This window comes from Pongo pygmaeus, chromosome 5 (assembly GCF_028885625.2).
Source record: "Pongo pygmaeus isolate AG05252 chromosome 5, NHGRI_mPonPyg2-v2.0_pri, whole genome shotgun sequence".
Taxonomy (NCBI): domain Eukaryota; kingdom Metazoa; phylum Chordata; class Mammalia; order Primates; family Hominidae; genus Pongo; species Pongo pygmaeus.
In genome coordinates, this window is record NC_072378.2 from 112,418,585 (window position 1) to 112,438,959 (window position 20,375).

The 20,375-nt window shown below is 40.5% G+C and overlaps 1 pseudogene; it reads right to left on the reverse strand.

The window, feature by feature from the left end:
- Positions 1-657: 657 nt before the first annotated feature.
- LOC129039325 (protein fem-1 homolog A-like) lies at positions 658-2,654 on the reverse strand (annotated as a pseudogene).
- Positions 2,655-20,375: the final 17,721 nt, after the last annotated feature.

Below are 20,375 nucleotides of genomic sequence, written 5' to 3' on the forward strand. Positions count from 1 at the left end.
AGAACTTTTGTGCAATGCTTCCAACCTGGCCACTTATTAAATAACCAGAACACCAAACCAACCAAAAGCTATGCAAGTGGCAGGCCACCCTGGGCAGAGCTCTGCCTGCCTGCTCATGGCTACCCCAGCTGGGGAGCAGGGCGTGATCATGCTGGAAGAAATGAGAGGTGGGCTTGCTCCTTGACTTTCAAACTCTAACCTTGGGAGCCCCTAGTCCTAACTCTGTTTTCGGTAGCTAGAGCTATCCAGCCACATCAAGGGCAAGGGAAGGCAAAGCAATTCTCAACTTCTTCCTGTGTTTCTAGCAGGAAGGAAGGCAATGGCTTCAGTCCCTTCGCCTCTAGGTAACAAGGCAAAGGCCTCCAAAACCCAGGAAGAAAGGATGTGAAGTTTTTGCTTCTTTTCCCAACTCAGGATGAGTGAATGGGCTCCTAGAGAAAGACAGTGCTCCTAGCACAGAACCCTGAAGGCTTCTAGCACCAAAGTCTCACTAATTCCTCTTCCCCTCTGTTTGCAGGTAAAGGGGGTGGGAGGCAGAAGAGCCCTTCTTCTGATTTGTGCTTGAAGGAGGCAAGAACTGGCATCTGCTATATGCCCTCATGATTTCTCCCCTCAGCAGGAGAGGGGAGAGGCGAGGGTGCAAACGCTCTGGGCAGGTCAGTGCAGTTGGATGAAAGCCTCCAGCTATTCTGGGATGAAGCCCTTGTAGGGCATCTTGTTCTTGTCCAGGGCCCGGGCTGCTAGGCATTGCAGGGTCATGTAGTTGAAGGGCTGCGTGGTGCCCCTGGCCAGCAGCTTGTCCTCCAGCAGCTCATAGGCCATCTTCCTGAAGGTGTTGGTGGTGTCTGTCTGTGTGGGCCCCTGCTTGGATCAGGGAGTTCATGATTGCCGGGCAGTTAGTTGTTCTGGGCTGCCATGTGTAGCCGGGTGTTGTTGTCAAAGTACCTGCTGTCTGGGTCGGCCCGCAGTTGAGCAGCACTTCGACTGCATGCAGGGAGGTGAATCTGCCTCCATTTGTGGTCACATTTGTGGTGTCCTTGCCCACAGCCATGTGCAGAGGGGTGAAGCTGTTCTTGCCCCTGGGCGCACACTTGAGCAGGTGGTAGATGGTCTGGTGCTTCAGCTGCTCCTGGCTAGGGGTGCACTCCCCTTTCTCCAACAGATAGAGAAAGTAGAGGATATGTCCAGCTCCTTGGTGAACTGGGCCGCGTCTTCAGGCTCCTTGGGCAGCGGCAGCTCCTTAGGTCCGGGAAACGTTCCATTTGCCAGATCCCTTTCGTGATAACCCCTATGAGGTCTGCAAAGCCGATTTGCCTTTGGCCGCCCGGTCCTGCAGCACCTAAGCAAAGAGTTCCGCGAAGGAGAGGAAGCTGCTGGCGGTCATGGGGCTCAGAGGCTGGCTGACCTGCTGCATGGCCAGGTCCCACTTCCGCAAGTGGATGCAGCGCTGGAAATTGCCGCAGCCCGCCTACACCGCGCCCCAGTAACGGATGTAACAGGAAGTGTCGGGGTGAGAGGCCCAGAGGATTCGCTAATAGATCAACAGGGCCTGTATGCGCATCTCATCAGGGTGGCTTATCAGAGCTTCCAACTCCTCGGTGGTGTGGATCTCCCTGAAATAGCCATAGGCCAAGACCAGCTTCTGGGGTTCTGGTTTGGGCAGGTGACTCCATGGCTCGTCTCCAGTGTTTAAGGATCCCAAGCAGATCTCGCTTCTTTTCCACATAAGTGGCTCCCAGAAATTCCAAGGCTTCCAAGGCAGCTTCCGGGCTGGTGGGACAGCAGCTTTCATAAGATTCCCCGTTCAGTGGTTCCTCCGCAGAGGAGCTACAGCATGGAGTCCCTGAGGCTGCGTGCACCGCTGGCTGGTGGAGGGCCTTCTTGGGGTAGCCCTGGCTGGACCTCTCTCCCAGCGTCCTGCTCCTGGCTGGGCTGCTCCTGGATGAGGTACTCCACTATGCTAGTGTGACCCGTCACGCTGGCACCAGCAGCGAGGTCCTGCGAAGGCCATCCCATGTGGGTCTGGCATCCCAGCAGCAGCTTCAGGCTCTCCAGGCTGCCAAACTCGGCTCAGTCGCGTAGGGCCGTGTTGCCATTGGCGCTGCGCCGGTTCACCTGGGAGCCCTGCTCCAGCAGGTAGCGGGCGATCTCTCGGTGGCCCTTGTAGCACGAGATCATGAGGCACATGTGGCCGTGCCGGTTGGCCACCTCCGGGTCGGTCTGGTTCTCGCCAGTGGCCATGGAAGCAGGCGGCGCTCAGGGGCGTGGAGTTGGTGCGCCTGGTGCGGTTCGCCGAGGCCCTGTGGGGCAGCAGGCTCCGCACCACGTCCAGGTGGCCGGCGGCAGAGGCGGCCCACAGCGGCGGCGAGCCCACGATGGTCTCGCCACCGAAGTGTCCCTAGCCGTCAGCCTCCACCCTCGCGCCGCACCGGTTCACCAGGTATCGTACTGCGTCCAGGGGGCCGGAGCGTGCTGGGGGTGCACTCCACTTTCTCCAACAAGTAGAGCAGGTGGATGAGCAGCGGCGTCCCCCGCGCTGGCCACCTCGCCTATCAGCTTGTCCAGCTCCTCCGGGCTCCGGCCGGTGAACACCTTCTAGAGCAGCTGCAGCTACCGTCGCGGGCGGCGTCGCACACCGCAGTGCGGAGGTCCATAGTCTGGGCGCCGCGGGACACGGAGACAGAGGATTAGAGCCCGGATGGGCTGGCGGGCGGCAGCCTTCACCGTCTCCCCCGCCGCCACCTGAGGGGTTCCCATATCATTTCGTCTATACATATTTACTGTATATATCTCTTAGAGAACCAAATCCTTTAAAAATAACCAAAATATCATTATCACATCTAAAAATACAGTTTTTAAAATAATATCAAGCGTCCACTGTTCACATTTCCTAAATTGTCTTACACATTGTTTATCCAGTGTGTACGTTTGAATTGAAATCCAAATAAGATACAAACATTGCTGTTGGCTGATGTATCTATACATTTTCCCCTTCACTTCTTTCCCTTGAGAGTCTTTGGCTGAAGAAACTGGGTTGAAGAGATCTCAGTGTCAGGATTTTGCTGAGTGTGTCAGTTATAAAGATTACTGATAAAAAGACTTCAATGTCCGGTGAATTTCAGTGGGTTCCTTCTCATAGAGCTTTGCTTTTGAGGATGTGAGGTGAGGAAGAAAGCCCCTCCACAGGGACCTTCTCTCTTTGGCCAGAACTGGCCTCCATCGTGGAAGGAGGGGAAAAAGTGATTTCAAATGCTTTTGAGTATTAATCCGAATGTCCAGTTACAGAATCTGTAACTTATCTGGGAATTACCTTTAAGTGCATCATACTTATATAAGTAAAGTATATAAAAGAAACAAAAAAATTGGAGGTAAATTATGTTTGCGGATGGGATAATTTAATATTTTAAATATTTAAGGCAGTTGAATTAAAATCCCAGTAAACTTTTTTTTTTTTTGCGTTTGCATCTTCACTAGCTGATTTCCAGATGAACGCAGATGAATGAATGTGTATAAATAGTGAAGCTAATTTAGAAAATGAGGGCACAAAATTATCTGAGTTTAAGTTATTATTCAAAGCAGTAGAAATGAAAAAATACACATAAATACACTTAGTATTTGATCTTTGGAAAATGAATGAGTTACTTAATAAATAGTGTTGGGAGACTTGGACAGAATATAAAGTATGGAATAGGAGGAAAAATTAAGTTATATAAGCAGGTAGATTTAAAAAATTAAATTTGAAAGCTAAAAGTGTAAAGCTAATAGAAGAAAATTCAGAAATTTTTCTTTGTGATTGGGCATGTAGAAAGATTCTAAAATAAATCCATCAGATAGAGTGACCTTGGACCATAAATAAATAATAAATCCTTCAAGTATAAACTATAAAGAGAAAAATTAATATATTTCACTACATCAAAACGAACTGTTACCTGGCTACCCTAACTTCTAGAGTCTGGAAAGGTGGCATTTTAGCTTTCTAGTCAGTACTTAATAAAGGACAATCAAAAACACCACAAACAAAATTTAGGAATGGGGTTTCATTTGGAGAAAATGAAAACAAAACTTAGGATAAGTGACAGTTTGAGAGAAGATCTATAGTATATTTATCACCAACAAAGAATTAATATTTAGAATAATAAAATAAATTTTTGTAAATAAGCAAGAAAAAAACAATATAAAAAGTCAAGGATTATAATTAAGACATACCCTAATGGCTGACAAATGACATGCAAAAATGAGTTGTTTAACTTCATTTTAATCAACAAAATATAACTTAAAACTCTGAGATACTGCTTACTGAAGTGCAAAAAATTAGAACATTGCGTATCAAATGCTGGTGGGACTATGGAGAGATGGGAAACCTCACGTACTGCTGGGAGATATGGACTGGTATGATCACCTTAGAAAGCTATAAAGCAGTACTTAGTGGAATTGATTCATTACTCTGTAGACCCTAAACACTATAGAAATTCTCACAAGCATGCACCAGAGATATTTAAGAGGATGTTTATCGCAGCATTATTTGTGCTAGCAAAGAACCAGGGGATAATTAGGCTAAATTTAGATTATACAGCAGTCACAAGAAATGAACAAAGTAGATATTTAGCCACATGAACAGATCTCAAAAACATAATTTTTGTAGTCTAGCACTATTTATGTAAATTACATGTACACAAATATTAATGTTCATATTTTAAAGACATTTACGTGTATATAAATATATATATTGGAGGTTGAAGGTATAAATAAAAATATTGGAGGTTGAAGGTACAAATATGAAATACTTTAGTTTGGGAGCCTGTGGAGGGGAAGATAAATTGGATTGTATAAGATGAAGATAAAAATAAGATAAGAAACAAAGATAATGTGTCGTGAATTGATGGCATGATTAATCCGATTAATCCCTTTCTACCCATCTGACATGCCTACAATAAACAAACTTATAAATCCACCAGCTTCTCTTGAGAAACAGGAAGATTTGACCACCTAAGATTTGGTATGGTGGAAGCCAGGAGGTGAGACACATGTGGAGCAAGGCTTTGCAGCTCCCCTCCCTGTTGTCTATCACCAGTCAATGGAAGACAAGTTGATTGGTCTCTGGTTTCTGTAAGCACTTGTACTGAGGCTTCTGCTCTACAGAGGTGTGAAAACTTTGTTCCAGAGGGGGTTTCAGGAGTAGGTGACCTCATGGGCATGGACCAGTTTCATAAGCCTAATGGAGTGAATTCATTTATCCTAAAAGCTGTTGCTATGCTGTTAAGTTGCCTGGGCTGAGAACCCCAAAGACAGAGCCATTCAGAAATTTTATAGGCACTGAAGTCAATATTCACTCTAGGCAGGACTCCCCCTGAAGATCCAAATAGATTAAGGGAAATAATTCTAAATGAAGTCCATAAGGAAACTTTTATAAGAGTGTAATATCTTCTTCCATCATGAATAATTCAGTTAAGAGACCTATGAAGAGCACACCTCTTTTCCCCTTTGACCGTTCTACTATTGGAAATGATCGAACTTTCAGTCCCTGATTAAAGTTTTCAATTTACCCCACTGAAAATGTGCCAATTAATTCTGACTCCTGTAGACCCTTGTCAGAAAGTAGCAGCTTTTCCAATCATGACCTTGTTTGGTTAAAATGCTAAGAATGTTCTATTTTAGAATAGCTAATAACTTGAGACCACCTTCAAAAATAGACTCTTTAGGATGAAGTAAGAGAAATAATCTCAAAACAGCTTAAAAAAGATATTTTCTTTTTGAAAGAAAAGGGTTTGTCTGTAAGTCATAGGTGAAATAAGGTTAGTTACTACATTCATCACTGATGTATAACAGGTGGAAAAAGATTAAGAGAGCTTCAATAAAAGTTCTTACTTAGGACAAAGGAAAGTCAAAGCAAACACAGGACCCCTCCATACATTGGTCATCTGTAGAGAATGTGTATTACTTTTCATAGGGCAGTATTAGCAAGAACAGTGAATCTAATGGACTTCACCTTGTTGAATATCTTCTTTGTTAACAGAGACTAACAGCCAAGGCCCATTTTGCCAGAGTGTGTTAATAATTTTTTTTTAATGCGGTACTTGATAATGTAAAAAAAAAATCAACAAAAAATAAGTCTGCATTTGGCTATGTGTAGCTGTGGTCATATTATGGACTTGTGCCATGTTAGGGGAACCATTTTCTGAATTTCAACCCACTTTGCTGCCACCCAGGAGAACAGTGACATCAATATGCACTGGAGATTAACATGCTTTGCAATAAACACTCACCATCATGACCCAATCCTGGTGAGCACCAGTTACTCCACATTGATAGCTGAAGGACTGAATTTGAAAGTCTGCTCTTACATTACCAGAAACACATGGCTTCTAATATGAGGCAGTTTATTGCCAGTGGTGGTGTAGAATGATATAAAATGCAGACAAGCACCCAGGTTTCAGGGCTCTGTGTTACCATTCCCCAAAATGAACCAGTTCTCCCTTGAGGGGAGCGACTACTTAACTTGGTCAGGAAGAGCAAGATAGATCTGGAACATCTTAGCTGAATGGGAGTGATGATGATACTTTCAGAAATTTCTGGGGTAGTGTTAAGAGGTGAAAAGAGGTCAGCCTTATAAAAATGAATAAGTGGTGACAAATGAAAGTCAACTATTACCACAACGTGAAACAGGTTGAGTTTAAACAGGAGCATAACACACAAAACACAACAACAAAAAAAACAGGTGTCTTGGCATGTGGTAAGAGGCTATGGAAAGACAATTGTATTAAACACAAGCATGCATTTTCAGCTGAAGAAAATATAATATATGGAATGAGTGATATTGTGAGGATTATACTAAAATTGCTATTGGGAAAAAGTTTTTGTTCATTTACTTATAATGAATATCAGTAATCTCAGATGTCCAGCTTTGGATTTGCCCCTTCCCACTCTCCTTATGAAAGTTTGCATGGGTTAACAGGTAACTTTGATCTGATGTTAAAGCCTCCACTGTTGGGTTGGCCATAACCTGACAGTTAACAGCTTCCCCTACTGATTCTTCATTGACAAGGAAGCCTGCCTTTGAGTTAACAAGCTCATGGAAACAACTACCCTCCTCTGATATAGCAGCAAAGAGACAAGCGCTACTATAAAAAGGGCCAAGGTTCTTTGGTCAAACAGGGTTTTGCATAGCATGTCATAGCTATTCTGTCTGGTTACTATCCTGAGGTGCATCTCTTCCCCTCCATCTTTTCTCCAAGAACCTTGGTTGTAGTGGGGAGTGTGTGTGTGCATGTGTGTGTGTGTGTGTGTGTGTGTGCAGAAAGCACAGACTATAGTGCATATGGTGCCAGCCACATTCATCCTAAGGTTGAGAATTCCAGATGAAGAAATTATCCTGCCACTGGACTAATGGTAGATAGTTGCTGCCACTTCCATTTTTGTCCACTAGACCCACTAAATATGACTTTTCTGGCTATTATTTTTCTTGAAATCTAATGTTGAGGACTTAATATAGTGGAGCATTTGAATAGATTGACTTTAATATTACTATTTAGGAGTCATCTTCAATAATTTGGAAAGAAATAGTGCACCCTCTAGTGAACATTTTAAGGACTAGCATAGACCACTGTGCAAAACAGGTTGCAATTGGGTCAGTTAACCGGGAGTAACGTTACACATCCTTGGCACCCTTTAGTCTGTAGCTTACTGGTTGCCATCTTTGTGGCAACATGAGGAGTATGAAGGACTAACCACAGGACCAGAAGACAACAATGGTTGGAAGAGGGGAGTGTGTATGTAGAATGTGGTAGAGTCCTTGCTGCTTCACTCTACTGCCCTTTGCAGAGTGTAGGAAGAATAGGGCAAAGTTTTGCAGGGAATTTGGAGAGACACTCTCTCACAGAAAAGAAAATTGGAGCATCTGGGTATCATGACATGGAAATATAAAAATGTAAAAAAAACCTGTGATTGTGAAATTAGAAAAATTATTTTAATTCTCATTAGACTAAAGTCACTTGGCATACAGAGAATTGGCCAAGTTATGAAAAGCAGGAAGAAATTTTGCTCTTGAAATCTGACGATTTTGTCTTCACTGACCCCAGTCAATTAACTTCGGGAAGACTATGGAATGGCAATATTTCCATAGAATGCGATAGAAAGTGTGATGGATAGAAGTGGCAATATGGTTACCTAATATCCTAAAAGCCACTACTAGCAGAGATTATTCTTTTCTATTTTTTAATTTTTTGAAGCAATGCTTCTTTTGACAATGTCCACATATAAATTTTTTTAAAATTCAGACAGATGTAATATATACGAGCTAGGTTAAAAGTGTGCTCAAAGGTAATAAAAATAGTATCAATTGTTAGAAATAATAAAACCCATATATATAATTTGAATTGCTTGATTTGCAATGTATGTTTATTTATATTTTAAAACTAGAAAAGGCCTTTTTACTTTGTTCTTATGTGACATTTCTGATGGGCTTGCAAGCAATTTGTTATTTTTGAAATCATGGTTACTTGCTCCAAACCTCCAAACAAGAATCTTTGTGAATTTGGTTTATTAGAAAAGTTTTTCACTGTATCTACTTTGTAATTTGTTTGGTTTTCTCTTAAAGCAAAATGTAAGATTAAACAGAACTCTATGCTATAAGGTTAAACATATAGTATTTTTAAACAATCAAGCACTTTATATAAATTAGATGTAATAACTTTTAAAGACACGTTAGCCTGAAAGTGATTTTCTGTGACTTTGCCAGGAATGCAATGGGAAAGGGCACTAAAGAGGGAGTGTGCTCAGAAATCGAGATAGCCAGAGATTCTTTCTTTTTTTTTTTTTTGACTTATCTTTACAGCTTTATTTTTAGTCATACTGGACATACACCTTAAACTCTATTCATTTTGTGTATTTTCTTTTTTTTTTTTACTTCTATTATTATTATTATTATACTTTAGGTTTTATGGTACATGTGCACAATGTGCAGGTTAGTTACATATGTATACATGTGCCATGCTGGTGCGCTGCACCCACTAACTCGTCATCTAGCATTAGGTGTATCTCCCAATGCTATCCCTCCCCCCTCCCCCCACCCCACAACAGTCCCCGAAGTGTGATGTTCCCCTTCCTGTGTCCATGTGTTCTCATTGTTCAATTCCCACCTATGAGTGAGAATATGCGGTGTTTGGTTTTTTTGTTCTTGCGATAGTTTACTGAGAATGATGATTTCCAATTTCATCCATGTCCCTACAAAGGACATGAACTCATCATTTTTTATGGCTGCATAGTATTCCATGGTGTATATGTGCCACATTTTCTTAATCCAGTCTATCATTGTTGGACATTTGGCTTGGTTCCAAGTCTTTGCTATTGTGAATAATGCTGCAATAAACATACGTGTGCATGTGTCTTTATAGCAGCATGATTTATAGTCCTTTGGATATATACCCAGTAATGGGATGGCTGGGTCAAATGGAATTTCTAGTTCTAGATCCCTGAGGAATCGCCACACTGACTTCCACAAGGGTTGAACTAGTTTACAGTCCCACCAACAGTGTAAAAGTGTTCCTATTTCTCCACATCCTCTCCAGCACCTGTTGTTTCCTGACTTTTTAATGATCGCCATTCTAACTGGTGTGAGATGGTATCTCATTGTGGTTTTGATTTGCATTTCTCTGACGGCCAGTGATGGTGAGCATTTTTTCATGTGTTTTTTGGCTGCATAAATGTCTTCTTTTGAGAAGTGTCTGTTCATGTCCTTTGCCCACTTTTTGATGGGGTTGTTTGTTTTTTTCTTGTAAATTTGTTGGAGTTCATTGTAGATTCTGGATATTAGCCCTTTGTCAGATGAGTAGGTTGCCAAAATTTTCTCCCATTTTGTAGGTTGCCTGTTCACTCTGATGGTAGTTTCTTTTGCTGTACGGAAGCTCTTTAGTTTAATTAGATCCCATTTGTCAATTTTGGCTTTTCTTTTTAATCAAAGGTATGTAGAAGCTCACCAGTTGCCCCAGAGACACAGAAGTGAAAGTATTGCTAGACCACAGTAAAAGTTGGCTCAAATCTTCTCTAGGGTGAGAGGGAGAAACACACACAGGGGGATACCTAGTAGTACTGGTAAAGTTTCAAATGGAATTAAATAAACTGGCCCTTTGAAATCAGAATCACAAATTAAATTATGCATTTTGGTTTTGTTTGGACGTTTCCATACTGACTGATTGCTTTTCTTTTAAAGGGACTCTTTTTTGGTAGAGGGGGTGAATTTAAACAGATAAATTGTATATACTTGCTGGCAAGCTGCAGCTTCACTAACCATGTAATGCTAAATTTTGTGGGATGGAGGCATGGAGGTATACAGCCCAGTGACTCCCAGACTTAGTGTGCTTAAATGTTATGTGGAAAGACTGTCACAGATGTCTAGGCATCAAGCCCAGGGGTTTGGATTCAGAAGTTCTGAGAGGGGGATGAGAAGGCATCATTTTAAACAAGAACCCCAACCCCAGGTGACTTGGAAGCAACTGGTCTAGGGATTATCACTAAGAAAAACACCAGCTGACCTGAGGTCAATAATGTGGAGATGTGCAACCATTTATAAATGAATTTATTGAGAAAACTTCAGTAATAGTTATTTTTGAGGAGTCTGTGTGTGTTTTGGAAAAATTGGGAGGTGAGCCAACAATGACTGAAATATAATTGCACTGGTATACAAATCTGAATGTATTACAAAATGCAGGCTCTTCAGGGCATGTGCTGGAGCCAGGGCAGAACTCCTCAGCCCTACTCTGCATTCTTGCAGCAGGGCTTCCATTCCTGCTCCATCCTATCCTGGGGATGCTCTTCTTCTTGTCCTCCTGACTTTCTCTAATCAGTCAGACTCTGCTATCTTGTCACCTCTCAGGAGCCTTCTATGAAACCACCAATAAACCTCCTTTCCCAGCCACTACCCTTCTCCTTTTCCTACTTCATCTTTCTTTATAGCACTTGCAATTTGCTGAAATAATATTGTTGATCTGTTTACTTTTTTAGTGTTTCTTTTTTGAGACTAAACTCCAGGAGGTCAGGGATTTTGTTTGTTTCATGCGTAGCTGTATATCCAGCACCTAGAATTAAGTAGTGAAAGAAATCCAGTTCCTTTTCCAATCAAAACTTAACTGGTTTTGTGGCCTATTTTCCAGGGGTTTGTGCTCTAATATGGAAGAATGCACTGACTCCCTGAACAAGTCCATTCTTGAACCATGGGGAGTTCAGTGTTATGCCCATTTTCCCCAATGATTGAGAAACTTACTTTGATATTCCCTTTTACTCTTGATGGCTATCACTTTTTTGAAAACTTGAGATTGGTAATAGACAATGTATTTCTCACTGTCTTTAATACAATAGATTAAAGATTAATGAATAAATATGGCATATCTTGAAATGAGTTGTGTGTATTTAGCATTCATCTGAGTGTCACCACACAGTGGTAGAGGATGGATGGGATTAAGAAAGAATATTTGTCAGCGCTCATTCAGGAAAACAGCTCATGCCAACTAGTTCAATAGAAGGCATCCAATATGGGAAACTAGTTACAGCAGTGATGCAAGATCCAAAATGGCAGGAAGGGAAAAAAGAGGCATTCCCATTATTATCCACAGCAGGAATTTCCTACCAGCTTTAGAATGGAGGAAAGGGGGAAAAGGGAGGTAGTATGGCCAGGGTCCAGAGGGGCTGGGAGCACAGAAGGAGAGGCTGTCCAGAGGAATCTTGAAGTCCTGGAGGATGTCCAGCCACTTCCGAAGATGCCTCCAAAACAGAAAGGTAGGTGAAGAAATGCCCTGGCCTCTTCTTTTTTTCACCCTCAAATATTCTGCCAGTGTTCCCACTGCCTGAACCCAACTACAAGGCAGTAGGAAATGGAATTTGCAGGGATCAGCCCAGGCCACTACAGAAGAGACTAGAGAAAGGGCTGGAATGGGTCCCAGAGCACACAAGGACAGAAGGAATTTGGAGAAGTGCAAATGATATAATCATCTTGGTTCAGGTTTGTGCTGCATATGAATTATTCTATCTTCGTGGTGTGAAGCTCACCATGTGATATAAAATTTCCTAAGATCCTGCCACAAAGCTGTCTTATTTGCATGAGTCCAAAAACTGCAGGCTAGAAAGGTGACTGAAAGTTACAAAATGGTTACATAAATGATCAGCCATCCATATGGGCTTGTTTTGGATTTACTACCATTATTTTTTATTTTATTATTTTAGTGCTACTGTTATACTGCATCAAACCTTGTTTTCCTGTGGGGCCCTTGGCTCCCTTAATGACAACTCAAGTCATTTCTGTAATCTTTCAAACACTTTTAGTTATTAAGAGAGGTGAATTTCAAATATTAGACCTAACCTTGTGCATCCTCTGTTCCTCTTCCCATGAATACAGGTGGACTTAAAGCTCTAGCAGCTGGGAACTATGGACATTGGTGTAGTTATTCTCTCACTCATCTCCTTTCCTGCACTTGCCCTCCTGGTGTTGAGAGGAGAAGGAAAATGAGGGAGGGAGGCTTCACACATACCTGCAGGTTTTTTCCTCCTATTGTTCATCAATGAGTCCAGATGGGACTGTCGGTTTCCTCAGAGAAGCAGGCTGTCCTGGCTGGTGGGGTGTGTGTTTGGCTCGTTAGAGGGGCAGTCCCTTCAGAGGCCCTGGTAAAGGACCAGCAACTGAGCTTGTGTTTTTCTCACCTGTAGCCCCTGCAACAAGTTATCCAGATTATCTTGTTGCTGCTAGGGTTGCCTCACCCAGAAGTGGCTCTATTGAAGGGGCCAGTACAATGAATGGCTGAATCCCTACCACCTGCTACAGGGTTTGATTGAATATCTGTAGGAAATCCACAGATGTTTACACATCAAATGGTAACGCAGTCCAACTAGGTTCTCTCTCTGCACCAAGGCCACTCTTCTGCCCGTTTCTTTATGCTTCCACCATCAGACTTGGGGAAACAGGCACTGTGTGAGAACAGAGGTTCAGCATTTTTACACGAAAGATAATTGAAAATCTTGAGCACAGTGGCTTAGGTATCTCCAGTATCCAGTATCACAGGGATGGGGCAGGGGGATTAATAGAATGGCCCTATCCTGAAAGATAGAAGAGGAGGAATGGATGGTTTGCTACTCCACAAATTATGCATCTCTATTCTCCCAACCTGTGGCAAACTTGCATCCCTTCTCTAGTCCTCTGGTAGTTTTATATTAATACATATTCTGCTGAAATGGTCCTTCTGTGTCCAGAGTTGGTTCCTTCTGGTGGGCTCATGGTCTCACTGACTTCAAGAATGAAGCCGCAGACCTTCGTGGTGAGTGTTACAGCTCTTAAAGGTGGCACGGACCCAAAGAATGAGCAGCAGCAAGATTTACTGTGAAGAGCAAAAGAACAAAGCTTCCACAGCATGGAAGGAGACCCGAGTGGGTTGCCTCTGCTGGCTGGGGTGGCTAGCTTTTATTCCCTTATTTGTCCCCACCCATGTCCTGCTGATTGGTCCATTTTACAGAGAGCTGATTGGTCCATTTTATAAACCTCTAGCTAGCTACAGAGCACTGATTGGAGAATTTTTACAGAGTACTCGTTGGTGCATTTTACAAACCTCTAGCTAGCTACAGAATGTTGATTGGTGTGTTTTACAAACCTCTTGTAAGAATTGTACCTCTTAAAATAATTCTTTAACTTTTTACCTTATTCATTTTAACTATTGAGCACTTAACAATTGCTACGGATTTAGCTGGTCATTGAGGATAACATGAACAATGTACGGTTGCTGCCTTGAGAAGCCTCCAGATGGATAAATGGACAAATAACAGGAATTAATTGTGGAGCATTTATTCAAGGCCAGATGGTTTGTCAACTTAGTTTAACTTCTCATAGTTCTGTTGCAAAGTGATAATTATTATCACCAGTACACCAATGAGGAAATGGTTATAAAAGTGATATAACTCATAGAGTTTAGATAACTTAACCAGGACTGCTCGGGCGTTGGGAATCATGACCAAGTGTTGGTCCTGGGACCATCAGTGCACCTTATTTCCTCAGGGGCCCTCACTTTCCTCAGAGTCAAATGTCTCTTTGCTTTCAGAAAATTCCAGAAACTGTAGTGATGATCAGGGTTTGTGACTTAGTTTTATTTATTTTGGGAGCAGGTTCAGGCATGTGTATAGAATGGAGGCGGTCAATGGTATGAAGACCTTGACAGAAAATGACCAATGGTGAAATTGTTCGGCTCCTGTGGACAGGACTAGCTAACTCATAGCTAAAACTCCCAGATGTGAAAAATTTAAGGCCAGGGTTAAATTTCTCAAATTTGAAAATCTTATAAACTTAAGAAAATTTGATCTTGTAAACTCATATCAGAAAATGGCGTTCAATTCTTGGTTGTAAATTAACTCAATTTGAATTGAAGAATAAGTAAAGCAGAGTTAAAAAATAGAATAACTTATCCTTCCAAAGCAATTAGCCTCTCAACCCTGCAGCTATAAGGAAAACAGATAAAAGTACTTTAAACATTTGATTCACCTCAATTAGCAATTTAATTGAGGATAATGGCTCTTTTGTGGAGCCACAAAGGCAACTTTTTTGTTGTTGTTGAGACAGATTCTCGCTCTGGAGTGCAGTGGTGCTATCTCGGCTCACTGCAAGCTCCGCCTCCCGGGTTCACGCCCTTCTCCTGCCTCAGCCTCCCGAGTAGCTGGAACTACAGGCGCCCGCAGCCACGCCCGGCTAATTTTTTTGTATTTTTAGTAGAGATGGGGTTTCACCGTGTTAGCCAGGATGGTCTCGATCTCCTGACCTCGTGATCCGCCCGCCTCGGCCTCCCAAAGTGCTGGGATTACAGGCGGGAGCCACTGCGCCTGGCCACAAAGGCAACCCTTTACTCAAATACACACATAAACACACACACTAACTTCTTAATTGATAGGGATGATGTTATCTAACACAACAAGGTGTCATAATATTCTGCTAAGAATATAGACACTGTCCATGTAGCACAGTATTTTTAGTTGTTTAAATTGAGTCTAACACACATTCAGAGAAGAGTAAAAATTACGTTTTTGCTTTTTTTTTTTTTCCAAAATGAGCACACCCATGTAAACAGCCAGATCAAAAAACAATCAAGAGCTTGAAGTAAATGAAATCAGTATTCGCTCTTTTGTGTCTGGCTTCCTTCACTTGGGATTATGTTTATGAGGTTTATGGTTATTGTTGTATATAGTTGTGTATACTCTTTCTGAATAGTATCAATGGGGAGTAGAACTACATAGTATTCTATTATCTGAATGTAACACAATTTATTTTTCATTCTTTATGGACATTTGGGTATATTCCAGCTTTTGGCTATTATAAAAAGTGCTCCTATGAACACTCATTTTGTATCTTTTGGTGAACATATGTATACACATCTTTTGTGTATAGAGGGTCATAAGATAGGCATATGTTCAGCATTAGTAAATACTGCCAGATAGTTTTTCCAATATGTTTGCATCAATTTTCACTCCCACTGTCAGTATATGAGAGTTTAGGTTGTTATACATTCTTGCCAACACTGGGTATTTATTTCTTTGAGTTTTGCTTTTAATTTGCATAGTCATGATGCCTAATCACATTGTGTACCTTAAGCGCTTAAGTCATTTTCTCCATTTTCCATCAAGTTGTCTTTTTCTTATTAGTTTGCAGTTCTTGGTATATTTTGGATGCAAATTCTATATTGGGTAAATATATTACAAATATGTTACATTACATGGGTTGCCTTTTTATTCTCAGTAATGTCTTTTGATGAGCAGAGTTTTGTTTTGGTGCAGTCCAATTTATAATCTTTTCTTTATTATAGCTCTGTTTGGAACTCTTTGTCTGCTATGAAAACGTCCTCCAACATTTTCTTCAAAAACTTTTATTGCTTTAATGGTTACAATTATATTTGCAGTCTACTTAGACTGTGTTTTAATGGTTTGAGAATGATATACGTTTTGTTTTCCATATGGATATCCAATGAATTAAACCTGGTAGCACAATTAAAAAATATGTAATTTTAAAAATTCGAATAATGGTACTATTGTTACATGGAATGGATTGTATCCCAAATTATTCTATAAGTATTTAAGTAGTTAAATTTATGGAGTCTTTGTATCACATACTATGAATATTTCTTTTTAATATGCTTTGACATGATCAGATCCTATCAAATAAATGAAACCTTGGGTGATAAATAGCTTTGGAAATACTTTCTCAAATCCATTATATATATATTGAGTAGATTAGAGATAGTGAATCCAGAACCTTCAATATTTAAGCATATTGACTCAAATAAATTAACATTCATTATTTGCTATAACACTTTATAGAAATGTGCAGAAAACATTTGAAGCAACTTGAAGAAAATAGTTTATATATATCATATTAAAAAACCCAGACAATGAAAGATGGGCAGAGATAGTACTTTTTCTGAGGGATTTAATTAGAAAAGGAAGAGAGGAGTCAGTGACAAACAGTGCTAAATAGAAAACATTTGCATGAACTTGTGATTTTGAAAAATTCTTATTCAGTAACAAAAACAACTTTTTCTACTCTGCTGACACTCTATCTACTTCAATATGAAGAGAGTAAAAAGGCAACCTGCAGGATGGAAGAGCATCTGTTGCCAGTGCTTGGTTGGAATGAGATCACCTGCAGGTAGCACCCAGATCACGATTCTTTGCATGGGCTTTTACTAAGCAGAGTGGGCTCTCTAGAACAAAGCCATTATTAGCTCTAGAGTCAGGAAAAGCAAGACAGTCCCAGAGTATCTCATGGCAGAGAGGCAAAGATGACTTGGCAGATATCTGGAGTAAAACTGAAATGGTTCAAGGTGCCAACCCCCAGAAGAAGGCTTTGCTCAAATTGTAAGAATTCTCTACTACAGTTTTTAATCAACACCAGAGTTAATTCACTCCTTGGACTCAGAAGGCATTTTGTTCTTTAGAAGGCTTTCTTTGTTTCTCCACTGGCTTTATTGAGGTGTAGTTGAGAAATTAAAAAAAATGTACTCAGAGTGTACAATGTGATGCTTTGATGAACCTATACATTGTATAATGATTTCCACAAACTAATCAACACATTCATCACCATGCATACTCTTTTTTGGGGGTATATTTGTGGTTAGGACACTTAAGATCTACTCCTTTAGCAAATTTCAAGTAAATAACACAATATTAATCAGTCACCATGCTAACCATTAGATTTGCAGAACTTATCTATTATACCTGAAAGTTCGTGTCTTTTGACCAACATTTCCCCACATCCCCGCTACAACAACATGGATGAACCTGGAGGACGTTCTGCTACGTGAAATAAGCCAGACACAGAAAGACTAATACTGTACAATTTCATTTATATGTGGACCCTAAAAAGTCAAGCTCGTAGAGAGTAAAACGGTTGCTAGTGGGGCTTCTGAAGAGGGGGATTCTTCTCTGGTGTGGCAGATCTTGCCTATTAGCAGAATGGGAATTTAATGTGTAATTCTAGTTTACCATCACATAGGGCATATCACAAGCTTTATTTTGTTTAATTTTACTTATACATTTTATTTTATTTTATTTTTATACGTTCTGTGCCCAGGCTGGAGTGCAGTGGCACAATCACAGCTCACTGCAGCCTCCACACACTGGGCTCAAGTGATCCTCCTGCCTTAGCTTCTCAAGTAACTGGGGTGGCAGGCGTGAGCCACTGTGTCCAGCCCTGTTTAATTTTCTAGCAGGAATTAAGCACCACATAGAGATGATTTTTTTGATTATTTAGGAACAAGGCAGAGTCTTTGACTGGTGAATGAAGGGGAAGCACTCTGCAAGATATTAACAGGCCAGTATAGTGTACTTTCCTAAGAACGGAAATTACAAGTGTTTCATTAAGAAATGTAAATTGTTGACAGAATTTTAATCCACAGCATTATTTAAATTGTCTAGTTCAAGATTATTTTGAGAAAACAATTAACTCTGGCAATTCTAATTAAATCCCCTTGATGTGTATGTTGGAAAAATATATAAAGCACAGATTATAAAATAAAGAACAGCACTGGAAAGTTTCAAAATATATATTTTTAGGAAAAGCTAAAATAAGAGTCAAAATGAATTTGTTTGGATTCAGATTTTGAGTATATTTTGGTTCAGAATTTTCTGCTTGAAGTAAATAGAGATAATTTAAAACTGATTAACATAATCGAGCCACCAAAATACTTTAAATTCTGTCACTAAACTGGAATTTAATCTGTGTTTCCCTAAGTAAGATAAAGCAATCCAACTTTCGATAATTAGACTGGTACTTCTTGGAGGAGTAAATAAGTCAAGGATAAGTAATTCCCACTTCTGCTCTAAGAGTCTTAGCATATGGAATACTTAGGGGAGAAGACCAGGCCCTGGTGGACAAGAGAGAGTGGGAGATGGGAACTCTACTGAGTCTTGGTCACCAGGAGCAATGCTACCTTTAATCTACTACCTGAGTTGGCTGTATAATTTCTGGTACCCAATGCAAAATGAAAACTTTGGGCCCCTTAATGAAAAACAGGAAAAAAAGTCCTTTTAAGGTTCTAAAGTATAAAGCTTTGTTTCTGTATTCCATGGGCCCTCTCTCTCATCTTCTCATGGTGGTTTTTGTTATTTAATGTCCTAAATGAAATAAATTATTAGCATAAATTTTTACCATTCATCTTTATAATGTACAATGCCCGTTTTAAATGCAAATACAAAAGTATTTAACTTGTATGCAGAATCACTGAACTCACATAATTTGAATTTTGTACATGCATATGTATTTTGTTCTTCCTAGAATAGTGGAAAACCTGCTGAAAATAACTCAAATGTTTTTATTTTACTTCTTGATATGTGTACAATATGGGTTACCCTGTCTTTCTCTTTCTTTTCCTTTCCTTCTGTGTCATCACTTTCGGTGTAAGTCCTTGAATAATACAGGAAAGTGATACAAGTAAGAAAGAATATGATAATTTCTTAGTCATGAGTGTTTTAGAACATCATTGCCTCATTTCTGAGTTCTGGGTTGAATGGAAAATGTGGCTATCAATGTCCCATTTACTCAGTCGTGGATATAACACATTCATCCTGCACTTTGAGTGTTGCTGGACTCCCATACATTGCTGGTCCACTGGAACTTTACACTCATGGGACTCTTGAATGCTATATGCAAATAGGGCAGCAAGGCACACCCTAAATGCAGACTGTGTGCAGCTCCTCTGCTCGTGCTTCATTGTGTTTTCAGACTTCACTTACAAAAAAGTTCAAAGATAGTATCATTAAGAATCCAAAGATGGTGACAGCTAGAGCATGAAACCAAGTGCAGGGCTCTTCTGCACATGGCTTCCTGTAAAATTGCACTGGTTATAAAACCATGGAACCAGCCTTGCCTGCAACAGTCAATTTGTTCAGATAGCACCTCGAGATTTACACTATTTGTCTTTAGAGTAGCAGCCCTTCCAGGGCATGAGGCTCAGTCAAAGGGAGGCCCAAGAGGAAACATTCACATTGCATTTAGCAGTAGCTCCTTCACCTCAGTGGTGAATTCCTACACTACACGATGATCTGCCCTTGTGCCCAGGCCACAGTCCAGACTGTGAGATCAGTTGTCAAAATGTCTGGAAGTGGGTCGGACATGTTAAAGATTCCCAGGGGATTCCAAAGTGTAGATTAGTTTAAGAACCACTACTTCACTGCTACTGCTTCTTGTTACTGAAAGTATGACCCCTAGACCAGTAACATCAGCATCAATCACCTGGCAGCTTGCCAGGAACACAGAACCTCAGGCCCCACACCTACCACGTCAGGTCAGAATCTGCATTTTCATCTGCAATTACACTTTGAGAAGCATGGCTGCAGCTGCATGGGCCATTTGTAACACCTAAAAGTTGACTCCTTAGGCTCTTCTATAAACACTGGTTATTAGCCCTGGTTGTACATTTAAATGATCTGTTGTATTCTAGCACCTAAGTACATAAATTCATTACATTTATTTTTATGTTTAATAATTGTTTATCAGAATTGTGCAATTGGATTATTTTAACCAGTTGAGCTTTATTAACAACAAATGTCATTAAGATTTATTTTAATGCTTGGAAACATATAATCATAAAATTAAAATATGTTTTAATGTTTTAACCTACATATGAAATTTGGCTACAGAGAAATATAATGTGTGACCAAAAAAACCTATAAATATATTAAAGCATAATTTAGATTTCAGTAGTAAAAAGTATGTGAGGAAGTAGATTGGAAATATGAGATAAAGGAGAAAATGCATGTAAAAATTTTGACTGTTAAAGATGGACATGTTCATGTATTTTTTAAGTGGCTGATGATAGATGTAAAATCCTGATGGTTTCTTCATTCCATTGGATACATTTAAAAGA